We start from the raw sequence: 14,652 nt of genomic DNA, 5'->3' as shown, positions 1-14,652 counted from the left end.
ATTTTTACGATGATTATTGATTTATAAGTATAAATTTAAAAGTTTTATAATTACACCATCATTGTATTTCCGTAATTAAGAAAAGTCCGTGACTCAGATGTTGATATATTCATATTAAATCTGTATATATTAAGGTAGGTTATTTAATTTGGTCAATTTCTTTAAAAGGCCTCCTTGTCCTGAAAGTCCAACTCCCAAAACTGAAGCTAAGACGGAGGAGACTTCCGTATTAAGAACTCTGCTTAACAATACACAACCAGCTAGCGAAATAAAAATTAAAAAGGACAGAGAACTGAAAACAGAAATACCTTTCAAAAGGTAATGATATTCACTATTTTAAAATCAAAGGCCTGAAGGGCCACAATGGCGTCGAAGTTAATTTGAAGAGTAAAAACCTAAATAATTTTTTAATTAAGTGAAAAGCTGTCAAAGTGACAGCAAACCGGGTTTTCTTTTTATATGCGCACTGTATCCATAATCCATGTCAACCCATATCCAGTGATATGGAGTACCCCATATGCAATATTTTGCTAAATAAGACTTAGTTCAAAAGCTGGTATTTTTTTCATAAATAATCAGAAATAAAAATCCTAGAAATATGCACACCTCTGATACATGTACAAATAATCTGCAAAAGAACAACTTTTTATCTGTAAAACTGTAGGAATGGTTATCCGTACGATGAGGTTACCCTATATGCAATATTTTGCTAAAAATTGATTAACTTCAAAAGCTGGTATTTTTTTCATAAATTATCAGTAACCAAAATCCTAGCAATATGCACACCTCTGATATATATACACATGTAACTGATCTGCAGATTGAAAATAAATTTCCTATCTTGAGAACTGTAGGAGGAGTTATCTGTATAATGAGGGTACCCTATATGCAATATTTTGCCAAAAATGACTAAGTTCAAAAGCTGGTATTTTTAGGTCACCTGAGTCACTCAGGGGACCTATTGCAATTGGTCTTCGTCCGTCGTCGTGCGTTGTGCGTTAACAATTTTACATTTTTAACTTCTTGAAAACTACCAGGCCAATCGTTACCGCCGAAAGTTGTTCTATCATTACTGAACATATAGAGAGAGAAAGTACAGAGTTATCTTTTCTTGGGCGAAGAGATTGGGTTTCTGCAGCAGACAGCGGTTTTAATGGGATAAAAACGCTTTTTACCGAGTTTATTAGGAATATTTGAGTGTGAACGTGTTTTTTGACAACATTTGCAACATTGTGTGCGAGGATTTGCGTAACTTTTGTGAAGTAAGTTGTTTTATGACATTGTTTACAAATCGTGTCCTACTTGTGATTCTTCCCTTGTGTATTATTATATATATGTCATAGAGTGTAGAGCGGATACGATGCCCCTGTGATTAAATCTAAGAAAATCTTCTTCTCTACTCCGACAGATGTGGGCAAAATACTGAATACATGGTTATGATATCCACAATCTCCTTTACCTAAATTGTGAAATTCATGGCCCCTGGATCAGGGGTTCAGGACATGGGGGGGGGGACAATATGGCAATATAGTGTTAATGAATATAATGTTTAAAAATCTTTTCTTCTATTCTCACACATCTGTATAAAAAAAAAACTGACTAATAATTATGTTTACCAGGAAGTCCTCTACGGAAATTTTAATTTTCATGTCCCCTGGGGTATGGGTTTTGACTCTAGGGCAGGGCCAAAATGGATGTATAGATGTTAATGCACATAACGTTAAAAGATTATCTTCTTTACTCCCACACACCTGAAAGGAAAACTGAATTCATGATTTTGTAGACCAGATCTTTTAGTTTTTCACCAAAATTATAGGTTTCACAGTTCTTTTTGAAATGTGGTCGTCATTACAAATTTATAATGTTTCTACTCCAGTATGAAACCTAATTAATTAGATGCATACATGAGACTCCATGACAAGTTTGTGTATTGGATATATGCTACTCAGGTGACCGTTAAGGCCAATTGGCCTCTGTTTCGATTAATTATCAGAAATCAAAATCCTAGCAATATGCACACCTCCGATATATGTACAATTGATCTGCAAAAGAACAACTTCCTATCTTGAAAACTGTAGGAGGAGTTATCCATACAATGAGGGTACCCTTTTGGCAGCCGCCCGCCCGCCCGCCATTTTCACCATTTTAATAACCGGATTTTTCCGTTGGAAAACCCGGTTAATAAAATTACAATTCATTACAAATCTGCTCACCTTATTCTTAAAAAGTTTTGAATTTCAATTGAAAATTTAAGTTTATAGAAATATCTTAGGAGTTAATTTTTTTTAAAATATTTATGTTCTCTATTCATATGGAAATAAATTAAAAATTATGATTGTGTTTAATTCTATATATTGTAAACTGCTGATAACCACTCTGTCTCTTATTATCAATTTCATCTAAAATTCACCAGGGTCCAAATGACACGGGCCAAAAAGATCAGGGGTAGATAAAAGAAAGCACCCATTCACGTTGTTTACAAAGTGAAAGTAGTTCACTAGTTGGTTTGGTTGTAGATGTACTTATCGCTCGATTAGGAAGTTTTGTTTCTACAAGATCAAACATTTGTGCATTGTCAATTTTCGATATGGATACAAAATAATCTATTTTGCAGGCTGGTACATTTCATAACCAAATTGAGTATGTAAGCCCAGCTAGCTATCGCATGTGTCTCGGTGCTAGTGTATTCATCCGCTGAAACCGAGACATATTGTTTTCAATAAAATGTGAACATTTTTAAAGACGGCAACCATTTCGAATCTGCAAACTTGTTTTGTTGACGTACAGTTCTGCTCGAAATTGAAGTATATCATCTATTTTTCTTCAAACACATACGAAAACTTTGCACTCATTTGAGTTGTTTGGCTCCTAAAAATGCAACTTCCGGACGTACGATCCCTAGATGGCTTTCGAGCTTCGCTCGACGCCATAAAAATATTTATGATTATTTTGTAAGCTAATACCAATATCCTTGGGAAAATTCTGACGCATTATTATTTTTTTTTCATCATTTTTATATTAAATAGATACACATCCAGTAGCCCCAGTAGTACCACTACCACTAGTTGCACATACTCCCCTGTAACACAATTGACCCCATTTTTAATTGTGTTTAACTGTCACAACAATTATGTACTATTTAATGACTTAATATTAATTCCTATGTTTTCGCTGTTTACCTGTACTCTTATAGTAGTCTGTTTACCTGGACGCATGAATGACAGAGGTCATTCGACCGTGCAGAATGCAGCGCTTAGACAAGGACGTACTTGTACACGTGCCGGGGGCAACAGAGCAGAACCGTGAAGACCGCTACCTGGACGCCAATCAAGGACACAGTTACTGGTGAACCAACACTCTTCTCGATGATCTACTCACTGACCAGGACGTTCTGACAATTGTTGTCATTCGAGTGTGGCTGATTGACAGTTAAACTAATTACTACACAAAGACTGTGTAAACGTATTTTAACGACTGGATCTTTTATGGACAGTTTACGAGCTTCAAAAGTAATGACCACGTTAATGCCCACGCATGAGTGACAAGGGGGCGTTTCTAGTGACCGTATATACGAACTGACATGGACAGAGTGAAGCAGTCCTCAACCGACCACCAGTGAGGAACGGTCTCCCTCTGTTGTTACACCCGGCTTCCCAAAGTGTTGTCTGACTTTTTATTATTATATTTTTTTTCATTACTCTTGTTCAGTGACTCTGACATTCTAAAAGACTTTAAATTATTGTCAACAATTATTCTTTGATTGTAAAATCCTTAATTGTTTTTCTTTATTGTTTTTGCCTTATTATTGTAATGATTCAATTACTATAGTATTTTTGTTAACTCTATTAAAGTAGTATTTTAATTGGATCTGTTGTTGGCTTTCTTTGTGCTGTGTTACAGAGTCAATTTGGTGCCGTGACCAGGATTTGCTGCATCTATCAGTGTCAGTTGCATCACGAACGGGTTCAACTTGCCAAGGAAATTTAATTCGGAATCTTCTACATTCTCTCTGGTAAGTTTTTGTTCTGTATTTTGCCACTAAACACAACGCGAACTAACATGGGTGAAGAAGCTTTTCTTAACGCAATGCAAGGGTTAGCAACTTCTATAGTAGATAACATTGGTCAGGCTTTTGGGGCAACTCAAATCAAACCTTTTGAGGGAGATCCTAAAGAATTTAAGAAATGGATAAAGGCTATCGAGAAATTTGCTTTGTTGAGAAGGGTCCCTGATGAAAAAATCAAACTTGTAGCTTATGAAACTAGTTCTGGACATGCTAGCGAGTTCATGCACCGTTATTTGTCGGGAAATCCGGGGGTTAATTGGGAGACAATGAAAAAGGAACTAAATCAAAGGTTCAACGCAGTAAACGACCCACAACATGCCCTTCAATTATTAAGAACGGTAAAACAAGAACATGGCGAAAACGTACAGATTTACGCTGAACGATTGCTTTCTCTCGCTGAACAAGCTGTAGGGGTTCTGGAAGTACAGCTAGTGGGTATTTTTACAGATGGGTTGCATTCAGATCGCGTAAGGTTAAAGGTAATGAGAGATAATCCTCAAACAATGACCGATGCAATCGCATCCGCGAGACAAGAAATAAATTTACAAATGCGTTTTCAGTTACGCACAGGGCGCGACTACTTCTCACCGCGAGATACTAAGGGCGAGCCAATGGACATTGATCATTTTAGGGTTAGGCGCGACCGACAGCAACATAAACGCCAACCGCGACCTGAAAACAAACCAAGAGTAATTCACAAGAAAGTTTTGGCAGTCGATGAGCATCGACCGCGATCGCAAATCACTTGTTGGAATTGTCATAGAAGGGGCCATTTTAGTTTTGAGTGTACAAATGCACGCGTCGCAGCGCGAGGTGCCGATGCAAGATTTACACCACGGAAAACAACACCGCAAGTCGCAGCGATTGACGAGATCGCGATTTATGATCAGGAAAGTCAGGAAGAGTTAAACTAAAACGCTCCGTCCATGCCGGGACGATTGGGGGGAGCAAATATAAAATTGAAAATAAATTACCAACTGTTACAATAAATTCGGTTGAAAATCCAAATTCATGTATCATTAAAATTGGAAAACGAAGATTTAGACCCCTTTTGGACACGGGCGCCGCCGTTTCTTTGGTTAACGCAGACGTTTATTGGTCGCTTCCTTATCCTTCAAAATTATCGAAACCGAAAGTAAATTTAAAATCTGTAAATGGCGCCGATTTGAAAATTGAAGGTTGTGCAAATATTAGATTCAAAATTGGTGGATTGACTTTAGATCATGAGTTTTATGTAGTCAAAAATGTAAATAGATCATTCATTTTGGGAAGAGATTGGTTAATTAAAAACGGGGTTAGACTTTATTTTGATTTGGGAAGTTTAAGAATTGGTAAAACTTATGTCCCTATGGTGGAAGATATTCATATAGCTTCTATCTTACGTGCATGCAAAAAGACTGTTCTTAGACCTCAGACCTCGACTGTGTGTTATGCAAAACACAAGAACCATTCGAACTTTGTGAATAAAACTGTTGAAATTAATGCAATTGATAAATGTTTTCTAAGTGATGAACCAGGCCTTATGATCGGAAGTGCAATTGCGAAAACAAGACAATCGTGTAGAGTGCCTGTATTGCTGGTTAACAATACTAACAAGATTTTTAAGGTGAAGCGCGGCAGCATCATTGGTAAGATCAACGCCGTCGACGAAATGTGCATCGAACCAACTACCAGTACGGGGAAGGATGATGATCTTCAAGACATCACAGCGGAGTTAAACGTTCCACCCGAACATCGCCAACGGATAGAGAAGTTAATCTCACAACACCGAGACCTATTTGCTGTGTCGGACGCAGACCTAGGACACACCAATACCATACAGATGAAGATCGATACTGAAGATCATCCCCCGATAAAGATGAAACCATACCGGACACCTTTGAACAAACGTAAGATTGTAGATCGCGCCATAGACGATATGTTAGCAGCTAACATCATCCGAAGATCAAAATCACCATGGAGTTTTCCTATCGTCGTGGTGGACAAGAAAGATGGCTCCAAAAGATTCTGCGTAGACTTCCGACGATTGAACAAAGTGACCAAGACCAATTCCTGGCCCTTACCATTGATTGACGATCTACTGGACCAGCTAGGAAAAGCGTCGTATTTCACATCGCTGGATCTAAAGTCCGGATATTGGCAAGTTCAAGTACAAGAAGAAGACAAAGAAAAGACTGCTTTTACGTGTCACCGAGGACTCTTTGAATTCAATGTGATGCCTTTCGGGTTATGTAATGCTCCACAAATATTCTCAGAACTGATGAGTGTAGTGCTTCAGGGCTTAGATTCATGTGCTTTGGCCTACCTTGATGACATTTTGATCTTTTCCGAAACTCTGGAACAGCATGAACAACATATCAAGACTGTGTTCGATAGACTTAGAAAACATGGATTAAAACTAAAAGCGAAAAAGTGTTCATTTCTCAAGGAACAAACACAATATCTGGGATTTATCATCGACAAAACTGGAGTTAAACCAGACCCGAACAAAGTGGCTGCTATTCGATCCTTACCGAGCCCTACAACTGTCCGAGAAGTGAGAAGTTTCATAGGAATGTGCAGTTATTACCGCAGGTTTGTTCCTAATTTCTCAAAGATTGCTGAACCATTGGTCTCCCTAACGAAGAAGTATGCAAAGTTTAAATGGAACCCACAGTGTCAACTAGCCTTCGACTACATTAAAGACAGTTTGACGGTTATTCCATTGTTGTCATATCCAGATCCGAGCAGAGAGTACGTTCTGTATACGGATGCTTCAGACACAGCAGTGGGAGCCTGTTTAGTACAAGAAACAGACGACGATGATCAAGAAATTATTCCGGGTATCCGAAGAGAGAAACCACTCTACTACCTGTCCCACAAACTGAGCGATACACAGACTCGTTGGTCAACCGTGGAGAAAGAGGCCTTTGCGATACATTTTGCACTTCAGAAACTGGATCATTACCTACATAACGCAAAATTTGTGATAAGAACTGACCACAAACCTTTAAAGTATCTACTTGATGCTCCTATGAAGAACAAGAAGATTCAGCTTTGGGCTCTCAGCATCGCGGGATACAATTGTACGATTGAGTACATTCCAGGGACAGAAAATACTTGTGCTGATCTTCTGTCCAGGACTCCAACAACTACAGAAGCTAGTACGACGGAATTTGACGAGCCTGATGTTCATGACAACACATTGGAAATCAACTTTATTAATTCCAACGCAATCAATCCTAGAGAACACACAAACTTGGACATTGGAGAACCAGACATCCCTTATAAGCCCAAGATTGAGTTACAAGAGAACGGAGAACTCAACATTGCTGAAGAACAAGCTAAGGATCCAGAAATTGCATTCCTTGTAAGACAGCTACAACAAGGCCGGGCAACAAAATCCACAGGAAGTAAGCATCTTTTAATTGATGATGTTCTCTATTATCTCACCAACGCAGATAATGATCCTGTATTACGCCTGTTTGTACCAATGCATTACCGATCTGGGGTTATCAAGCAGTACCATGATGACAATGGCCACTTGGGAATCGACAAGACGTTTGATGCAATTAGGCAAAAGTACTATTGGCCTAATTTGTACAAAGAGTTATATGATTATGTCGGCAGGTGTGTCATATGTGCAACAAGAAACCTAAAACAACTTAAACCAACAACGCAGATAACGGATGTTCCACCGTTCCCGTTTGCAAAGATTGGTTTAGATCTATCAGGTCCTTATCCGAAGTCTTTATCGGGAAACAAGTATATTGTGGGATTTGTAGATCTACTTTCTGGATGGCCAGAAGCATACGCAGTACCAGACAAGACAGCTGCTACGATCGCTCATTTGATTATTGAGGAAATCTTCCCTCGTCACGGAGCTCCTATGGAAATAATCACAGACAATGGAACCGAAAACGAAAACAGAACTGTGAAAGAAACTTTAGAAGCACTGAACATATCTCATGTGAAGACCTCATACTATCATCCGCAAAGCAACGCCAAGGTTGAACGATTCCATAGGACTTTACATGATGTAATGGCTAAGAAGATGGACGACAACCTAACAACGTGGGATATTCATCTAAACCAAACTTTGGCTGCCATCAGATTCAACGTCAACGAATCAGCAGGATACACACCATTCTACCTATTGTATACCAGGGACGTTGTTCTGCCAATTGACAACATCCTGAGACCAAGACGACGGTACCTTGGAGAAGATCCTCACAGAATTGCGCTTGAACAACAACACAAAGCATTTACTACAGTTCATAGGATCTTAAGACGCTCGAAGAAACGACAGGCTAAATATGCTAACAGAACAGCAGTAGATATCGACCTGAAGGTAGGCGATCCTGTTTACTACAGAAACAATCAGCGCCAGAGTAAACTTCAATCCAGATGGAAGCCTTTCTACAGAATCATTGAACAAACATCACCAGTAACGTTCAAGATCAAGAACCAACTCGATGGCAAGGTCACCAAAGCCCACAAAGAGTTGCTGAGATTTGCCAAGATCGATCAATGGGAGATTCCAAAGGATGATACAGGAAAACCTCTACGTAAAACAGCGTATGTTATGCCACAAGAGTCAGAGTCAGACGATGATGAACCACAAGAAGAAGAAGAGGACGCGAATAATGAATCACACTCAGCGGCACCAAACTCTGATGATAATTCAGAAGCGCGATCTGTAGTTTCAGATCAAGATTCATTAATGACTGAAGAACACCATGATCACGAAGTACTCCCTAGCGAAAGTGAAGATGAGGACGACAATGTTCCGCTTGCACAGCTAGCACGACAGTATCGAAGAGAACGAGAAGACTCCTCTTCCGAAGATGATATTCCTCTGTGGGAACTTCAAAAGAGACTTAGAGCAAAAGACAATGTTAAAACTGACAAAGACTTGGATCTTACTACTGACACTGACAATGGGAATGGGTCTCTTTTGGATATGGATGTTAACGCATGTCATATTAAACCCAAGACCACTCGTAAACCAAAATCGGCTGAGAATAAGTTCAGATTCCTATTGGAAACTGCCATTCGACTTATGTAAACTATGTGTTTGAATTTCGAATTGCGCATACCCTTGATCAGTCCTGTTCAGCCGTCACAAGTGCAATGACATTACCCCCTCATTATCACCAAGAAAGTAAATATAATGCGACAAACCTTCTGACAACTTTCATGCAATCTTATAACGTGTCTGCCATCCAATTATGGAAACCTGTTCATTCCAATTTTGATAATTTAAACAATATATCTATTCCTGAAAAATTAAATGATCTTGAAATGGTTAGCATGGACAAACTGGTTGAAGAATTAAAACTGGTAAATTCAGTACCCCCATTATTCGATTTCTGGGGATTACCTACTTGGGCATATGTATTAATGGGTGTAGCTTCTGCAATAATTATAATTAAGGTCTTCCGTTTCCAACGGAAGACCTTGTACTGATTCTGTTGGAAATTCTTCATTATTATTTTTCTTCTTCTTTTTCTTCTAGACGTCTCTATAAACTGTAATATCTCGCTTGTTTGTCGTTAGATTTTATTCAAATTTTCAGGGTTTATTGGAAATGACAATAGCTTACTATAGCACAAAAGATTGTGAAATCGCTACTTCCGGTTTTGAGTTATTCCCCTTTGAATATTTTTTTAGTGGGTCTCGTGTACCTGCAAAGGCTCCGAGTTGATCCGTAGCAAGTAGTTTTAATTTACAAATCTTTAATGTAGACATCTTGAACGTTGTCCTCCTAGTTTTACATGTTTGATTAACCCACGTTTACTTCTTAAAAAATTAGATCGAAATTTATGTTTCAAAAAATGTTAAATTTTGCTTATATCTTTGCTCAATAACTTTTTAGTTGTATTTTTTTTCTAGTCACATATAGAACAAAAGTTGTGCAGAATATAAAGAGCTTTCATTTGATACCATAAAAAAGGGGCTAGCCCCTAAAATGGGGGGTCTAGATCCCTTAAAAGTATTTGCCTCATAACTCTAAAACGGTAAATTTTTCGATATGGGCGTCGATGCAAAAAATGTTGTTTGTGACTTTATTGATCTCATAAAACTGTTTTTGTGTTCGGATATTGCATAATATGAGGGTAAAAAGTAATACGTGTTGACCAGTACCCGCGGCAATTTGGCCAAGTTAACGAAACTCTCCCTCGCCCGCGGCCGAGAAAATCGGTAACCATGGTCGCGGCTGGGCTACCTAGCTAGCGGTCAGCGGTTATTTAATACACGAGAGTTGCGTCTCTCAAATATGAGTTTATTTAGCCGCAAACTCAAGAATTGTTTTAGTTTTGATTACACATAAAAGCTTATGGACTAAACGATTAGGTGTCATTTCAGAAATCGTTCAGTTAATTAATAAAAGCTATGTCATTTTCAATCTAAAGCAATATCAGACATAGATCAATTGTGGGTTTCAAGTTTAAAATAAAGAACTTCTATTTGATAGAATATGGTCATTATACTGCACATTTTCAAATCTTCCTGGGTCCTGAGCTGTGCGTGTCTGTGCGTTGTAACTTTACGTAAACTATCCTTCATCCACGGTCGAGGAGATCAGCCACGGCTGCACTACCTAGCGGTTAGCGGTTATCTAATACACAAGTTTCGCACACCGCGACGCACACTTAGATGAATATGAACGTGTTAGAGTTTATTTAGCCGTAAATACAAGAACTGTTTTAAATTTATGTTATAAAAGTTTGTCCATCCAGTATTTATCTTATTAAAAATTTGAGTGTAAGTGAATATCAATGAACGATATTACTCCAAATCGGAAACATCGTCAGACATAAATTAATGGTTGGTTTGTATATCTAAAAAAATTTAACCCCCCCCCCCCACAAATATTAAATGATGATCATCCCTCGCACATGGCCGAGGAGATCCAGCGCGAGTGCACAAGTGATCCGCGGTCGGCTCGTGTTCTTCTGTACGTACCTTATCACGCGTTCATGTTTCATATTTTGCACGGACAGAACTATATTTTATTGTGTTTTCAACTATTATATAGGTTTAAGATGAAAAGATAAATTTATTTTACTTGTACAGTTGATTAAGCATTGATTTAATTATACGATAGCGTACAAGGTAGTTTAAAAATCAAATCAAATTATAATCAAAGTTCCATGTTACATGTTTGCGGTAGGTGCTAGCACGATAAAATAATGTCCTGAATTGTCCAGAATTGAGGCATTTGATGATTATTTTAAGAATATTCACATGAGTTTTAAACAACTTAAGATTAGGTTCTATCGGTCAAATATTAATCGCTCTGTAGTCTTTTCTACATGGTTGTTCGTTTCAGTGTGGAAGCGAACTCATTGCTGCGTCCCCCCTCCTCCCGCCCCGCTGACAAGTGCTCGCGCTGGATTTTTTTTTAAATTGCCGAAAAGATCCCCAGAACTGTCGAAAATCATTTTTGGTGACTTTTTCTTATGTGTAACATTTTCTCCTCAACGTGTTTCATTTTCCCACCCGTTTGTTAATTCGGTCAGTCTGTGTTAATTCAATCCCCACGTGCGACCGAAGATTCTCAGAACATATGTAATTGAGTAACAGTTGGAAGGGTGCTTTTATAAACAAAAAGACTATTATTCGAAGTCAATCATCTTCACATTGAAGATGTAAAATCGTAACCTGAGAATGTGGCTAATAAATTAACCTGTTAAACACGCTAAACTTCTATAGTTATGAACAGAATAATTCATCATGTATTATAATCCAAAGTTTGAAGTCAAAGGAAATTTTGTTCTTGGGAAGTACGACTACATTATGCAATGCAGTCGATCGCCATAGAAATCATCAAAGTACTGCAAGTGTCGACAGATTTCTTATTTCTTTTAAAGACCATGATAATTCACTTGACTTGCAGACTATAATATAGCGACATATCTGCCTCCCAGATATATATGCGCTTCTCAAAGTTACACTTAAGTGAGATAGATGTGAGTTATTGGGGATTTTATTTATTGCTAATTGTATGAAAATTGATTTAAAAAAAAACAACTTTTAATTGAAGTTGTGTATTATGAGGTTGTAATGCAACTTAACTTACTTACAAGGTTAGCTACAGCCAGTGGAATACTAATTTTAGCTGAACAATGAATACCCAATATATTAAAATACAAGATAAATAGTTTCCAGAACTATAATACTATGCATGTGTATATGAAAGTTGCACCCTAATTTGTATGGCTGAAGGTGGGGAGGTAAAGGTGTATCGATGTACATACAATGTATGACTGCATATACAGATTCCGGACCGCGGGTACAGACGATACCCATGATAGTCCTTTAATACATCAATGCGCAGTTTGATCTAGAAACTGACCAGTTTCATAACTTCTTCGAATTTCTCTTACACGGACTGTCTAATTCCTTCCCAGAATTCCAATTTACGCAAGTGCAATTGAAGTTTTTTTTTCAATTTATTTAGTCAACCCACTGACATAAAAATAAAGATTTTGCATATTATTACATTGTCGAGAAAAGTAATATTCATTTCTGTTAATAAGGTTATTTAATTCACGTTACATAGCGGTGTCTCTATGAAACAGCACCATCTGGTGTAAAATTTAGATGCTCGCTTTTGCATAAATTCTCCCGCTGATCTTTTTCTTTAGCTGATTATATATTATTTTGAATGTCCAAGTCTACTCGTATCATTAAATAATATCGGACGACACACATTTCCCTGTAGAAAAGTTCAGGGAAGCCATCAATCTTGACTAATTACTAAATTTTGTCAGCACGTAATAATTCTACAACTTGCACATAGTCTTCAAAAATTTAGAAAGATTTAAATAAAGAAGTTATCCAATAGAAAAGGTTAAAAAAATACAATTCCTGATATGAATCAGGAGTACATACTGTTTATAACAATGCTTGCTACCCTTTGAAAATTTAACTCGCCATTAAACATCTCATTTTTTAAAGAACTTTTGAAACGATTACACAAATTGTGTTCGACAAATAGTTTTCCTAAAACATTTTCTTCCTTTCTTTTTCAAAACACGTCTTATATACAGGCTTTCAATCACAACACATTTTTATAACAAAAGCAGAACTGAAAGTTTAGTCATTATAATCGTTTGACACCATATCACACATATTTTCAACCCGCAGCAACAACGGAAGACCTACTCGTGGCTTTGCCACGAGCTCTGCTCTAGTTGTAATAATCTTTGTCTATTGTAAAATAAAAAGGCGTTGGTCAGGTAAATTGTGGCGAAAACAGGGCAGGGGCAGTGACAAGGGAGAGAATGGAGAAGGATTTCCTTTGGTGATGATTAACTCATCTGGCGATGTTGACGCTGGCAGAGGCAGCAAGCCGTCTGCACCAGTGGTGACTTCTGTGTATAGCACAGGGACTGATGACCCAGATGCCATCAGAAAAATGTACCCGACAATCATTGGCGAGTATGAACGCACTAAAGGTGACAATTAACCTTATGTATTTTGTTTTGTTCTTTTGTATATAGTGTTCTTTACGGGAAGTCGGGATTTGTATTGTTATATTTAAATATTATGTTACTACATTCGTTCTACCCAAGTAGTGGAGGACCTCTCATATAATTACTTACTGGTGGTAACGGGGACTTAATTATTATTGATTTTATAATGATTCTTCTTTTATGTATATCCATGTATGTTGATGATATGAATTAATCTTAATTCATCTTTTTGCAGGGGACGGATGTAACACAATTGACCCCATTTTTAATTGTGTTTAACTGTCACAACAATTATGTACTATTTAATGACTTAATATTAATTCCTATGTTTTCGCTGTTTACCTGTACTCTTATAGTAGTCTGTTTACCTGGACGCATGAATGACAGAGGTCATTCGACCGTGCAGAATGCAGCGCTTAGACAAGGACGTACTTGTACACGTGCCGGGGGCAACAGAGCAGAACCGTGAAGACCGCTACCTGGACGCCAATCAAGGACACAGTTACTGGTGAACCAACACTCTTCTCGATGATCTACTCACTGACCAGGACGTTCTGACAATTGTTGTCATTCGAGTGTGGCTGATTGACAGTTAAACTAATTACTACACAAAGACTGTGTAAACGTATTTTAACGACTGGATCTTTTATGGACAGTTTACGAGCTTCAAAAGTAATGACCACGTTAATGCCCACGCATGAGTGACAAGGGGGCGTTTCTAGTGACCGTATATACGAACTGACATGGACAGAGTGAAGCAGTCCTCAACCGACCACCAGTGAGGAACGGTCTCCCTCTGTTGTTACACCCGGCTTCCCAAAGTGTTGTCTGACTTTTTATTATTATATTTTTTTTTCATTACTCTTGTTCAGTGACTCTGACATTCTAAAAGACTTTAAATTATTGTCAACAATTATTCTTTGATTGTAAAATCCTTAATTGTTTTTCTTTATTGTTTTTGCCTTATTATTGTAATGATTCAATTACTATAGTATTTTTGTTAACTCTATTAAAGTAGTATTTTAATTGGATCTGTTGTTGGCTTTCTTTGTGCTGTGTTACACCCCGCCTCTGGATGAGAACTGGCCACCCGCCAGTTCTGCACCATTTACCAACGTTGAG

General features: G+C 37.8%; 1 long non-coding RNA gene across 1 annotated transcript; it reads left to right on the top strand.

The window, feature by feature from the left end:
• Positions 1–3,087: 3,087 nt before the first annotated feature.
• Positions 3,088–14,561, top strand: LOC109617831 (uncharacterized). The gene is made up of 2 exons (XR_010712582.1): positions 3,088–4,012; positions 13,283–14,561. It is a non-coding gene; the product is annotated as an uncharacterized lncRNA (long non-coding RNA).
• Positions 14,562–14,652: the final 91 nt, after the last annotated feature.

Source organism: Magallana gigas, chromosome 1, assembly GCF_963853765.1.
Source record: "Magallana gigas chromosome 1, xbMagGiga1.1, whole genome shotgun sequence".
Lineage (NCBI taxonomy): Eukaryota > Metazoa > Mollusca > Bivalvia > Ostreida > Ostreidae > Magallana > Magallana gigas.
This window is presented reverse-complemented; position numbering and strand designations above follow the sequence as displayed.